This window comes from Eucalyptus grandis, chromosome 8 (assembly GCF_016545825.1).
Source record: "Eucalyptus grandis isolate ANBG69807.140 chromosome 8, ASM1654582v1, whole genome shotgun sequence".
Taxonomy (NCBI): domain Eukaryota; kingdom Viridiplantae; phylum Streptophyta; class Magnoliopsida; order Myrtales; family Myrtaceae; genus Eucalyptus; species Eucalyptus grandis.
Window position 1 is genome coordinate 41751811 of NC_052619.1, and position 13858 is coordinate 41765668.

General features: G+C 36.2%; 1 long non-coding RNA gene and 4 other non-coding genes across 5 annotated transcripts; 1 reads left to right on the forward strand and 4 right to left on the reverse strand.

The window, feature by feature from the left end:
• Positions 1–1079: 1079 nt before the first annotated feature.
• On the reverse strand, positions 1080–1182 carry LOC120287928. The gene has a single exon (XR_005546183.1). It is a non-coding gene; the product is annotated as a U6 spliceosomal RNA (small nuclear RNA).
• Positions 1183–5042: 3860 nt separating this feature from the next.
• Positions 5043–5905, forward strand: LOC120287563. The gene is made up of 2 exons (XR_005545690.1): positions 5043–5214; positions 5310–5905. It is a non-coding gene; the product is annotated as an uncharacterized LOC120287563 (long non-coding RNA).
• A 3514-nt stretch (positions 5906–9419) lies between these two features.
• LOC120287931 lies at positions 9420–9522 on the reverse strand. Its single transcript, XR_005546186.1, has one exon. It is a non-coding gene; the product is annotated as a U6 spliceosomal RNA (small nuclear RNA).
• A 1289-nt stretch (positions 9523–10811) lies between these two features.
• LOC120287929 lies at positions 10812–10914 on the reverse strand. The gene has a single exon (XR_005546184.1). It is a non-coding gene; the product is annotated as a U6 spliceosomal RNA (small nuclear RNA).
• Positions 10915–12183: 1269 nt separating this feature from the next.
• LOC120287930 lies at positions 12184–12286 on the reverse strand. Its single transcript, XR_005546185.1, has one exon. It is a non-coding gene; the product is annotated as a U6 spliceosomal RNA (small nuclear RNA).
• Positions 12287–13858: the final 1572 nt, after the last annotated feature.

The window sequence follows — 13858 nt, forward strand, 5'->3', positions numbered from 1 at the left end:
AGGCCCCGAACATGAGGGATGGGAGTGTCGATCCCATTAGAGGAAGTTAAACACCAATAAATTTCCTTCAGTGAAATAAAATTGTTCATGAGGAGAAAAGATGTAGTGTTTTCAAATGCTGAATGATCTTCTAAAGAGCACCAAATCGGCTATTTTCACCATCATCAGTGTGGCGTTCGTGAGCAGACTAAAGTTTCAAAGCCACCTTGTAGACATAGAAGACAAAAACAGACATGTCAATTCGATTAGCATCCATAATTTTCTTCAGGACCGAATCACAATTTCGTCAGGTGGGTCAACACTAAACACCCTTTGAAGTCATATAGTGACGTCTCTTCTAATAAGCGAAGTCATCTCGAGCATATCCTTACTAAAACCATTCACCCTGACACAAACGAAATAAGCAAATATCATCCTCCACTCTCTTTTTCTCATGCTAACTGCCACAACAAAGCACGTGAACTATATAAAAATAAAAAAGAATATATATATATTTTAAATCACATTTTCGAATGTCAATCTGTAAATATATGAGAGGAAAATAAACGACCTCCCTCGATCTCTAGTTAGTAGAATCGAAGTTTCTTTAGCAGGTCAACTCCAATTCCTCGTCACTCCTCATTTAAACAAGTCATATCTTACAACCTCCTTAAATACTAAGACTAATAAAAATAAATCTATAAAAGAATTAAACCATGATAATATCTTCTAATATCTTTTGGCGGTATCTATCAAGATCAAGCAAGGGAAACAATGGATATGCAAACAATTTAAAAGAAAAACAATGAAATTCGATTCCATGATTTTGAATAATCTTTTATATTCATTGAAGCAAAGAATAATTTGTTGAATTGATTAGAAAAGTGAAAAGGATGGCATTGAGTACATAGCATGAGGTGAAAGGGATGACAAAGAAGTAAATTTTATAAAAATTTGGGATGACTCCAAATATATAAAATAAAAATACACCAAGAAATGAGTACATAGCATGGTGAAAGGGATGACAAAGAGATAAATTTGATAAACTTTGGGATAACTCTAAATATATAAAATAAAAATAATCCGCTAAAAAAGCACAAAAAAATTTGGACCATTTCTCGATTTGTGCGTGTCATCCTTGCGCAGGGGCCATGCTAATCTTCTCTGTATCGTTCCAATTTTATCAGATGTCTCCGAAGAGACCACCTCTCTTGCCTCGCCTGGGAATATAAATCGAGATGCATGTGTGTTCCTGAGCGATGTGGGATTCGTCCTAGCTTCTATATGTAAAAAGTTAGGCACCGTGACTTTACTAAATTTCTTATTCATATAGGGCCCACATTTAATACGCCAAAAGTCAGGACATGTGGTCCAAGTAGCTTTCGCTTTTGAAAGATTTGACCTTGGCGTTGGGCTCAGCCCCACAAATCAACTTAAAAGAATAGGAAGATTGATTGCTATCGACTTAAATGGGACAATAAAATGCTAGCAAGCATTCTTTGCCTGCAAAGAGAGATATGAAATCGCTGGGAGAAATTTATCATTTTGGGTACACTTGGATTTTAAGTATTTGATTTATTGCCATAAATGCATGGACACTTAGATTTTCATGTTAGGAAATAAAGTCAATAGGGGTGGACGCACAAATAGTTTTGGTCTTTAATTGAGTGTAATCAAGTTTTTGAACTCAATTATTTGATTTATAGGAGAAAATACTAAAAAAGATTTATGATTGAATTAGTACTAATATAATAGAATACATACTTTTTTTCACTTTTCCCTCAGTTTGTAAAAGAAAGGCTACTCTTACGTCTTAGTTGGCTCATAACCAACTTAGCATTGGTGAAATAATTAATGAATGAGAGGGACGATCATCTCAAATGTGATGGAAACCCATTGACCACCGATTTCCAATGTATGAACCTAAAGAAGATGACTAGGTAATGACTACTGAAGTGAACGTTTGATATATAGAATACTAACATTAATATAATATGTCAGCTAAAGACATAACTAGAAGAAGTGCAAAGCTGAAATACAAATGCAATGCATTACCTATACTTTTGATTAAAGGTCTCCAAGTTCCAACTAAGGTGATAATTTATGTTCAATATTCAAATTTCCAATGTGCAATTCAAATTTGAAACTCACTTGATGATTATTTAAATTATTAACAAGAGTTTAAACTTTGTTCTCAGCACTTCATTGCTCCATTTGTTTCACGAAAAATATATGATTTGAAAAATAGTTTTTGAAAATCAATTGTCTCAATTGCTTAAAAAAATGAATGACCTCAAAAGTGTTTAGAAATAAATTGTTATAAATTATAAACACTTTTTTTCTTAGATTAGTTATTTCAAGACGATATGAGTAATTATTTAAAAAAAAAAATCTTTTCAAATCATTCATATTTTGCAAAATAAAAGTACCATATGCGCATCTTTTTTTCCTTTCTATATCTTTGCTTTGTTTTTCTTGACCAGACTCAGCTCTCACTTCGCTCTATGTATTCCTTGATCTTCACTCACAATTTTTTGAACCCAAGCTCTCTTCCGTTTTTTTATATTATATTATATTGCACTCTTCGATTTTTTATGCAAAACTCATGCCTTCTCACTGTCTTCTCGTCAAACTTCGATACCCTCTTGGGCCTCTCGCCCGCTCTCCTTTCAAGGCACTCATTCTCTTTTCCAAAACCCTAGAACCTTTTGTTCACGTGGACAATGGATGTCCATCAGAAAATTCATGGACGTCGTACCACAACACCAGTCTGTCCAATTGAATTTTCCACGTTTAAGAATACCTCTAGAACATTTATGAAGCAACCGAAGACACAAGTGATGATTAAACAATTTATTTTATTTTATTTTACGTTTCGTCGTTAATTTCTAATGTCTCTTTTATTTTTCATTTGTAACTCTAAAGCATGACCATAATTAATCAGCTATCTAGAAGGGAACCGATATAGCAACTCACCATCATGGCCCTTAATTTAAAATTGAGTTTCCTACCTGCGAATTGAACTCACAAACATGAGCTCCTGAATGAAAAGCATGAAAAGAACTCTTGCAATTGGGTCAATCCTAAGGTGGGTACTTCGCATAATCCCTCTTAATTTTGAAGAGGTCATGCAAAAGGAAAAAAAAATGAGAAATGTTTCTTTTTTCTATTTTTTTTTCCTTCTCTTCTCCCTTCTACGCCCTCGCTGCTCCACGCTCTTCGCGTGCAAGGAGTACTCGGCCACCCTTTTCACGTGCCAACTCATGTAGGGTGTCATATCGTGTGGTCAAACAAGCTTTACCCTGAGATGTTCATGCCCGCAACTAATTAGTAAGGAAACGTTAAATAAAAAAAATTAATGATTTGTTAATCTCCCTTAATTTCATGAAAAATAAATCATTTGGATGATAACTTATATAATTTATAAAAAGGAATGAACAAAATATATATTTTTCACTTGTTTACAAAAATATTTAGATATAAATTATTATCGATAATAATAACATTTTTCATTGACAAAATATTTTAAGTAATACAAACCATTGCTTTTTAATTTTTTTTTCGAATCATCTATTTTCCACAAAATAAATAGAGTCTTAATTGCTAAAAGTGATATTATGATCATTATAATACCTATAACTGTGAAATTTTCCAAGAGTCATAGTTGAGAACACAACTCTACTAGGGCACGAGAATAAATTCCGATTTAATTAAATTCAGTAGCCAATTAATTATTCCGCCGCTTAATTAAATTTCTTGGCCGAGTCATAATAGGGGATGACGAATTTGTGCTAAATGCGACACTAACGTTTGCAGAGACCGTACGACTTGGGAGCCCGCCGAGTGCTGGTTACGCGACCGGGGCCTTCGGGCCGTGCTCCAGCTGAGTTTGCCTCGCAAGGAAGCCGGAACAGCGAGCGCGCGCCGGAGCCCCGACGAGCTGCTGCCGTATTCAACCCGGCACTCGTTCGGATGCTCCAAGGACCGAATCAGGAGCTCGGATCCGACTTCTTTGTGATTGCTAATTTTAAGTTTTGGATTAGGTTTTGTTGCATCGACAACGCGCGTGATGTGGACGAGGGGCTTGCAACGGGCCGAGACATGTCATGTCCCCTTGAGCTCGTGTCCCGACTGGAACGTGTAAACATGTTCTGGGACCTCGTTCCACCCGATCGAGTGTGCGCACTGACTTCTCGTCGAACTTATCACGACTAGTTCGACCGATTACTCAGGACGTGTGAACCGGAGCACCGTCATGGCCTTGGACTCACTCCAAGATCTGATTAACTGAAGCCTTTCAACTAGCAAAATTACTTAAGTTCGGAGCAAGATCTCAACCTCTCTTTATAACGAGTGATTATATATTTTGCTTTGTATTCGTAACCATATAGTTGTCCATTAATAATATACAATGTCCAATTAATGCGTGATTATTCAGCTTCCGTATGATATCCGAGGAGCAAAGCCTACAAATTTGCTAGTTAGGGATGTACAACGGAAATTGCCTGAATCGGAAATCACCTAGAGTGAATCAAACTAGTCGATTTTGGGCGGTTTCCAAAGAGGGCAGTCCAATTCTCGGTTCCCACTTTTGAAACCAGTGGCTGGTCGGCTCGATTCCTGATTCTAAGGTGGGAATTGGACTAACCAGACCGGTTTGGTTAATTATATGTATAATATATATTTTAAAATTTTTTGAGAAACAAATCCTAATCCCTCCAAATTTCTCCCATTTTTATTTTATTTTTGGCCAAAAATAATAAATTTACTTATTTCAATCGGTCCAGTTTCCGATTGCAAGACTGGTGACTTCAATTCCCTATATCGGAATCTGGGAATTAGTTCTTTTGATCCGATTCCTGGTTGTACCTCGAAATCTGGGAATTAGTGTTACTACTAGCTTTAATTTTGGGGAGGAGTGAGATTGTAGCGCGTCAAAATCCCACCCTCTTCACCGGGCGACGCGTGTCGTCCGGGGCCCACGGCGCCAAAACCCCTTTGACTCCCTCATCTTCTCGCCTCTTTCTTCTCTCTCTTCATTTTGTCCTTCAATTTTTCTTCTCCTTCCTTTCACTCCAACGGGGACTCTGTTCTTTCCCTGTTTTCTCTTCTTCTTCGGTGAAGAAGAAGAAGAAGAGAGCGTCATACAAACAAATGGGATCTCTCTTTGAAGATGTTCTCTTCGCCACCGACCAAGAAAAATAGCAAAAAGTTTCGAGCTTTACTTAGTTCATGGTCTCTGGTACACAAAAGTTTCAGGCTGAAATTTGGTCGTGTTTAAAAAAAAAAAAAGAAAGTGTTTTTGACCAAATGTTACGAAATGTGTATAGGAGGATCGATCTTCCTTCACACCCGGACCCGCCTTCGATCACGAAAACCAAGGAGACTAACTAGTAACTACCGTGGAGTCGAGTTACAGGAAGTATGCAACCATTCGCGCGCTGGCGCTTTTGATTTACGAGAAATCTGGTCTGTTGGTTTCTCGTGTCTTTCACCGATGGTGTTTTTTCCTTTTCAACTGGCCTGTCTGTTTTACGAGTTCCCCCCTGATTTTCTTTGAGCAGGCCAAAATGGAAGAGCTTGTCGTGCCTTTATTTGGGTTTTATTAGAGAGCATCTTTTGGATAAGTTATTGGTCAGAAGAAGATATTGAAGAAGTAATGTTTGTCTTCCATGATCGTTTTGATTCGTTCGTTCTACTTGTTGGGAAATTAGTTGCCAAGATGAAGCAGCAGAGGCTGCATTGCGCCCGTCCTTCGATGGGAAACTAGGCGAAAGAATGTCGGGTATATTTCCTGCAGGTCTTTCCTTTTCTTTCTCAGATATTTTTCTTGTCAAACGTGAAGTTTTGAAGCTGAGAATATGAGCCCAAGAGAGGCTTCGATGCATTATTCATAATGGTACATATTGGCCTTCCATTAAAACTCTTTTTCTTGGCAGTATTTATTTTCTGCAATATGTTTCTTTGTTAACCCCAGGTTATGCGTTGAAATTTCTCAATTGCGAGGGGCAAACTGATGCTTCCACGTCCAAGTTCTCAAAACTATATTGGCTGTGTGAATGTTTTGGCACCCTACATGATGTAATTTTCTATAGAATTGCGTTGATGATATGATAGTATTACCTTTCTTATATAATGGGATATGCTGCCTACTTCTCATTCAGAGTCTGTACTGTGATGTATAACGAAATTGTTTTCCAGTGGAAGTGAGAAACTGTGTATTTGTTGTATGATGTGGCCGGTGGGACTTGGAATTGAATGGATCGGGCCAGGTTGTTAAAGAGTAGCCAAAGGACGAGTAATTATCCAGACTTTAGCCTATAAATCCTCCTCTCATATGAGGACGGATGTCGCATTACCGGAATCCACTTCACATATGACGGACGAGAACAGAACACGAGAATCTAGTAATTGACCCTTAAACTGGGCAATGAGCTTTGGAAAGTAAGCACAGTCTGCAGAGTAGGCGCATAATGATCTCTTTAGTTATATGGAATAAATGGAAATGAATGGATTATGAATTGTTCAGTCAATTTCGTTGGAGGAGAGACTCACTAGAAGGTATTGTATGAGAGTTGGTGGGGTTGTGCTATGTGAGTGCAGTAGAAATTTCCATCTCTTATCCCATAGGAGTGGATCCAAAAGCTCTCCAACCAAAGTTCAGAAACTCCGTCTCTACTGTGTTTCAGACACTGAGAACATGAGATGGAAAACCTCACGGCAAAGTTGTGGAGTCTTCACCATCAGGGTCTGGAGTCGGAGCCCGCTATGGAAGAACCTGTCAATCATTACTTGAAATTGAAAGGAAGAGCTATGCGTCGGTGCCCCGATCACTCCTGGTGTTTCATGGAAACATGTGGGCACTGGTCATGCATGAATATCACCTAAAGCCCGTCGTCTGTATTGTGCCTGAGGAGGCCAGATAATCATTTTCTTTTTCTTCATCATTTTTTATTCTGTTTTTGTACAGGTACAGCACATCTCTGTTTGCCATCATTGAATTGTTCAGCTCCCAATGAGGAGATTAGATTCTTGATTCTTCACTACCTGAGCTTTACTGGGTGGAAAAAACATTAGTTGTCAGCGATTGGTGTTTATGAGTGTTCCCATTCGATGGTTAACAATAGCGACAGCAGAATAACTTTATTTCTATGCCTTTCCTGGCCTTGTAGGCCAAGGTATGGACTTTGAGTTCGTGATGAACAGATATTGCACTCTGTTGACCCTATTTTGATTAAGATACAGTCAATGTGCATCTCAATTCTGCGAGGAATTATTTGTTGCTGCCTTTTGCTACTGTTTCATAATAATGTGGGGTTCTCCTTAAATCCTGAACAGAAAATTTGTTCTTGGCTGCTGAAAAAAATGCAAGATGAGAAGGTTGATAACTGTGCCTATGATGCCTCAACCGAGGCAGTTCTAAAAATGTCAAGATGTTTCAAAGGAGTTGATCCATGTATCTCTAATTTGTGATTGAAGATATAGGCGATCCATGTACCAGAGACACTGGCATATGCTATTTTGCTTTTCATATGCTTATTGGGGAGACAATGAGCTTTTCTGATAGAGTTGGAAAAAACCATCTTTCTTGTCAAGAAGGCATTTTTCATCCAAGTACCAGAGACGTTGGGATATGCTACTTACTTTCATATGCTTATTGGGGAGCTCAATGAGCTTTCTGATGGATCGAAAGAACCTTCTTTCTTGTCAAGAAGGCATTTTTCCCCTTTTTATTTACCTTTCCTTTTTATCGCTTGTTAGTTATCAACCTGAATTACAACATATCCCCGACACAATAAGTACGGATAGACAACAGTATATTTGCCTACAATATGCTAAACAATGTTCCGTTGCCTCCAAGGATATTAGAAAGAAAGCATATACAAATCACTGGTTTCTAAGCTCTAACATTGATAGATGAAGACCCTTCTGAGAAAGCACAGAATACATCATATGTTCGTGGATGCTCATCTTTATTACCACAGTATGCCATGTACCATCTTTTCACCCACAGTATGCAATTTTGTAGGCATAGAGCACCTTGACATCCATAATAACCTCAACTCGACAATCCAGTCCAAATCGTGGTCGGTCAAAGGTAGTAATATCATCCAAGCAGAGAGCGCCCTCCATGGGACTTTGAGCGAATAGTAAGCCACAGAAGAGAAGGCGGAGCAACCTCCTAACATCCTGCATCCGTCGAAATGGAAGTTGGCTACTTCTAGAGTCGATCGGGTGAGAGTGAGTTTATGATTCCTCTTTCTTCTTCTGCTTACTGTATAATCGGATGTAATCTAAACCTTGTTTACTTGGATGCTGCTGATGCAATGGCTTGACGACGTATCTTGCGCACAAAGAAAAGGCTCATATGCAACCCAGCTTCAGGCTGGTTTTAAGCAAGACATTGTTTAAACATGGTCGTGGGCAAAGCAATGTCTAATTAGATCGTTGTAACCATGTACCACCTAGGCACTAAAGATCATAACATCTCACACTAATTCTGGGAACATCCAGCAAATACTCTCCCATCGATATGCACTTGTCGCGCTCCGAACCAACATCAGGCTTCCAAATGTGTAATCTGAAAGCAAACTCAATCCATTGAGCCGAGAATCGGACGTTCCAAAGTTTATAAGCGTCATCCTTTAGCTAGGCCCCGGCCATGAGGGATGGGAGTGTCGATCCCATTGAAGGAAACTTGGACACAGATAAATTTCCTTCAATGAAATAGATTTGTTCTTGAGAAGAAAAGATGAAGTGTTTTCAAACGCTGAATGAGCTTTTGAAGAGCTCTAATTGGATTAGAGATTAGAAATTTATTGAAACGAAATATAAAATAAAGATTTTTCTTTATTAAAATCACATTTTCGAAAATGTCAATCTATAAGGATATGACAAGAAAATAAACGACTGCCCTGAATCTCTACTTAGTGGAATTGAAGTTTCTTCAGAGGGTCGACTCCAACCCCTCGTCTCTCCTTAGTTAAACAAGTCATATGTTAAAACCTCCTTAAATATTAAGACCAATAAAAAGTAAACCTATTAAAGAATTGAACCATGATAATATCTTACTAATAAAAAGTAAATCTATTACAATGAAAGAAGGGAAAAATGGATACGCAAACAAAAATAAAAAAAAGACAACGACAATGAAATTTGATTCCGTGATATTGAATAATATTTGATATTTGTTGAGGCAAAGAATAATCTATAGAATTGATTAGAAAAGTGAATGGGATGGCAATGAGTACATAGTATGAGGTGAAGTGGTTGACAAAGGGATACGTTTTAGAAAATTTGGGATAACTCCAAATATATCCGATAAAAAGAATATAAAGAAACGAGTACATAGCATGTGATGGCAAATATGTAAATTTTATAAAATTCAGGATAATTCCAAATATATAAAATAAAATAAAAAATACACTAAGAAAGTATAAAAAAATTTGGACCATTTCTCGATTTGTGCGTGTCATCCTTGCGCAGGGGCCATGCTAATCTTCTCTGTATCGTTCCAATTTTATCGGATGTCTCCTAAGAGACAACCTCTCTTGACTTGTCTGGGAATATAAACTGAGTTGCATGTGTGTTCATGATCGATGTGGGTCTCGTCCGAACTTTTATATGTAATATAAGCTAAGTATTTTGTCTTTCCTGAGTTTCTTATTCATATAGGGCCCACATTAATACGCCAAAGTTAGGACATGTGGTCCAGGCAGCTTTCGCATTTAAAAAAAGATTTGACTTTGGCGTTGGGCTAAGCCCAACAAATAATCAACTTAAAAAATAGGGAGATCCTTTGCTATCAACTTAAATTGGTTGGACAATCCCAACCAATAATAAAAAATAAAAATAAATTGGACAATAAAATGCCAGCAAGGATTCTGTGCTTGCAAAGAGAGATATGTAATCGCTTGGTTAACTATATCTTTCTGGTAGTTTCAAAAAAAAAAAAAAAAAAAAAAACTATATCTTTCTGGTACACTTGGATTTTAAGTGTTTGATTTATTGACATAAATGCATGGACACTCAAGACTTGCTTTTGAGGAAATATACTCAACTGGAAGTGCGCATAAATAGCTGTCTTTCAAGAAAAAGAGATGGTTTTTAATTGAGCATAATCAAATCTTCGAACCCAATTATATGATTTAAGGGCAAAGTACTCAATTAAGTATCCTCACTACTCTTGCTTATTCTCATAATTCCTATTTATTATTTGCTATCTTAGAATGTGGGCACTGATCATGAATTGATTTAATCTAATGGGATATTTCTAGAAAAGCAAATTAAATTGAAATTGAGAATTTCAAAAAAAGAGGAAGATTGATTTATCTTGCTATTACATTTGAGTTTTGTATTCATTGGCCGACCAATTATGATTAGTTTGGAATTATCATAATTGTGAATAAATATATCACAATTAAAAAAGTTAAGAGACATATAAATGTGAATGATCGATTTAGGGTACTATTTATTGAATCTATTCAATATTGAAACATCATATTTGAGGTGTCTTATATTCTTAATAGATGTATGGCAATGAACTCTTAAAGTATGAGTAATATTTGATATTTGTTGAAGCAAAGAATAATCTGGAGAATTGATTAGAACAGTGAAAGGGATGGCAACGAGTACATAGTATGAGGTGAAAGGATTGACAAAGAGATACACTTAAGAAAATTCGGGATAACTCAAATATATCTCATAAAAAATTATAAAGAAATGAGTACATAGCATGAGATGAAAGGGATGACAAATAGGTAAATTTTATAAAATTCAGCATAATTCCAAATATATACAAAAAAAAAAAAAAAATACACCGAAAAAGTACAAAAAATTTGGACCATTTCTCGATTTGTGCGTGTCATCCTTGCGCAGGGGCCATGCTAATCTTCTCTGTATCGTTCCAATTTTATCAGATGTCTCCGAAGAGACGACCTCTCTTGACTCGTATGGGAATATAAACTGAGTTGCATGCATGTTTCTAAGCGATGTGGGATTCGTCCTAGCTTCTATATATAAAAAGCTAGGCATTGTGACTTTCCTGAATTTCTTATTCATATAGGGCCCACATTTAATACGCCCAAAGTTTAGACATGTGGTCCAAGCAGCTTTCGCTTTTAAAAGATTTGACCTTGGCGTTGGGCTCAGCCCCACAAATAATCAACTTAAAAATAGGGAGATCCTTTGTTATCAACTTAAATTGGTTGGACAATACCAACCGAAAAAAATAAATTAAAATGGACAATAAAATGCCAGCAAGGATTCTGTGCTTGCAAAGAGAGATATGTAATCGCTTGGTTAACTATATCTTTCTGGTAGTTTCAAAAAAAAAAAAACTATATCTTTCTGGTACACTTGGATTTTAAGTGTTTGATTTATTGACATAAATGCATGGACACTCAAGACTTGCTTTTGAGGAAATATACTCAACTGGAAGGGCGCATAAATAGCTGTCTTTCAAGAAAAAGAGATGGTTTTTAATTGAGCATAATCAAATCTTCGAACCCAATTATATGATTTAAGGGCAAAGTACTCAATTAAGTATCCTCATGACTCTTGCTTATTCTCATAATTCCTATTTATTATTTGCTATCTTAGAATGTGGGCACTGATCATGAATTGATTTAATCTAACGGGATATTTCTAGAAAAGCAAATTAAATTGAAATGAGAATTTCAAAAAAAGAGGAAGATTGATTTATCTTGCTATTACATTTGAGTTTTGTATTCATTGGCCGACCAATTATGATTAGTTTGGAATTATCATAATTGTGAATAAATATATCACAATTAAAAAAGTTAAGAGACATATAAATGTGAATGATCGATTTAGGGTACTATTTATTGAATCTATTCAATATTGAAACATCATATTTGAGGTGTCTTATATTCTTAATAGATGTATGGCAATGAACTCTTAAAGTATGAGTAATATTTGATATTTGTTGAAGCAAAGAATAATCTAGAGAATTGATTAGAAAAGTGAAAAGGATGGCAACGAGTACATAGTATGAGGTGAAAGGATTGACAAAGAGATACACTTAAGAAAATTCAGGATAATTCCAAATATATCTCATAAAAAAATATAAAGAAACGAGTACATAGCATGAGGTGAAAGAGATGGCAAATAGGTAAATCTTATTAAAGTTCAGCGTAATTCCAAATATATACAAAAAAAAAAAAAAACACCGAAAAAGTACAAAAAAATTTGGACCATTTCTCGATTTGTGCGTGTCATCCTTGCGCAGGGGCCATGCTAATCTTCTCTGTATCGTTCCAATTTTATCAGATGTCTCCGAAGAGACGACCTCTCTTGACTCGTATGGGAATATAAACTGAGTTGCATGCATGTTTCTAAGCAATGTGGGATTCGTCCTAGCTTCTATATATAAAAAGCTAGGCATTGTGACTTTCCTGAATTTCTTATTCATATAGGGCCCACATTTAATACGCCCAAAGTTTAGACATGTGGTCCAAGCAGCTTTCGCTTTTAAAAGATTTGACCTTGGCGTTGGGCTCAGCCCCACAAATAATCAACTTAAAAAATAGGGAGATCCTTTGTTATCAACTTAAATTGGTTGGACAATACCAACCGAAAAAAATAAATTAAAATGGACAATAAAATACCAGCAAGGATTCTTTGCTTGCAAAGAGAGATATGTAATAGCTTGGTTAACTATATCTTTCGGTACACTCGGATTTTAAGTGTTTGATTTATTGACATAAATTGATGGACACTTAGACTTGCTTTTGAGGAAATATACTCAAGTGGGAGGGTGCGTAAATAGCTGTCTTTCAAGAAAAAGAGATGGTTTTTAATTTAGTGTAATCAAATTTTTGAACTCAATTATATGATTTATAGGGAAAAGTATTTAATATAGTATCTTCGCGACTTTTACTTATTCTCAAAATTCCTATTTATTATTTGCTATCTTAGACAGTGGCCAATGATCATAAATTGATTTGATCTAATAGGACATTTTTAGAAAAGCAAATTGAATTGAAATTGAGAATTTAAGAAGAGAGGAAGATCGATTTATTTTGATATTACATTCTAGTTTTGTATCCACTAGCCGACCAATTATAATTAGTTTGGAATTTAAAAGAGATCAAGAAAGATATAATTGTGAATGATCGATTTATGGTAGTTTATACTGAATCTATTCATTATTGAAACACTATATTTGAGCTATTTTAGGGCGTGTTTGGTAACGTTTCTGTTCTTTTTTTGTTCCGAGGAAACAAAAAAAAAAGTATTTCTGTTTCGAGAACAATTTTTGAACAAAAGAACGCGTTTGGTAACGTTTGTTCCGGGAATAAAAAATGAATAGAAACACGTTTGGTAAATTTTATTCTTTTTTTGTTTCTTTTTAATTTTTAAACATTTTTATTTTATTTTCATTTTTTCCTTTATTTTTTATTTTTTATTTTTCGGCCGGTCACCGGCCTCCGGCGACCGGCCGACGGGGCAGCAGCCTCACCTTGGTTGGGCGAGCTCGGCCTCGCCGGATCTGGCGAGCTCGAGCTCGCCCGGCCAAGGCGAGCTCGGCCTCGCCGGGCCGGCGAAAGAAAAAAGAAGAAAAAAAAAAGAAGAAAAAGAAGAAGAGAAGAAGAAGAGAGAGAAGAGAAACGTTTCTTCATTTTTGTTTTCTGGAACAAGAAACAACAATTTGTTGTTTCTTTTTTGTTCTTATTTTGTTCCGGGAACAAAAAAACAAAAAGAACTGAAACGCAACCAAACGCGTTTCTGTTCTTTTTTTGTTCCCGGGAACAAAATTAAATGCGAAGTGTTCCCGAAACGTTTCTTTGGAACGTTTCCATGCACGCCCTTATATTCTTAACAGATGTATGGTAATGGATTCTTAAAGTATGCTAGT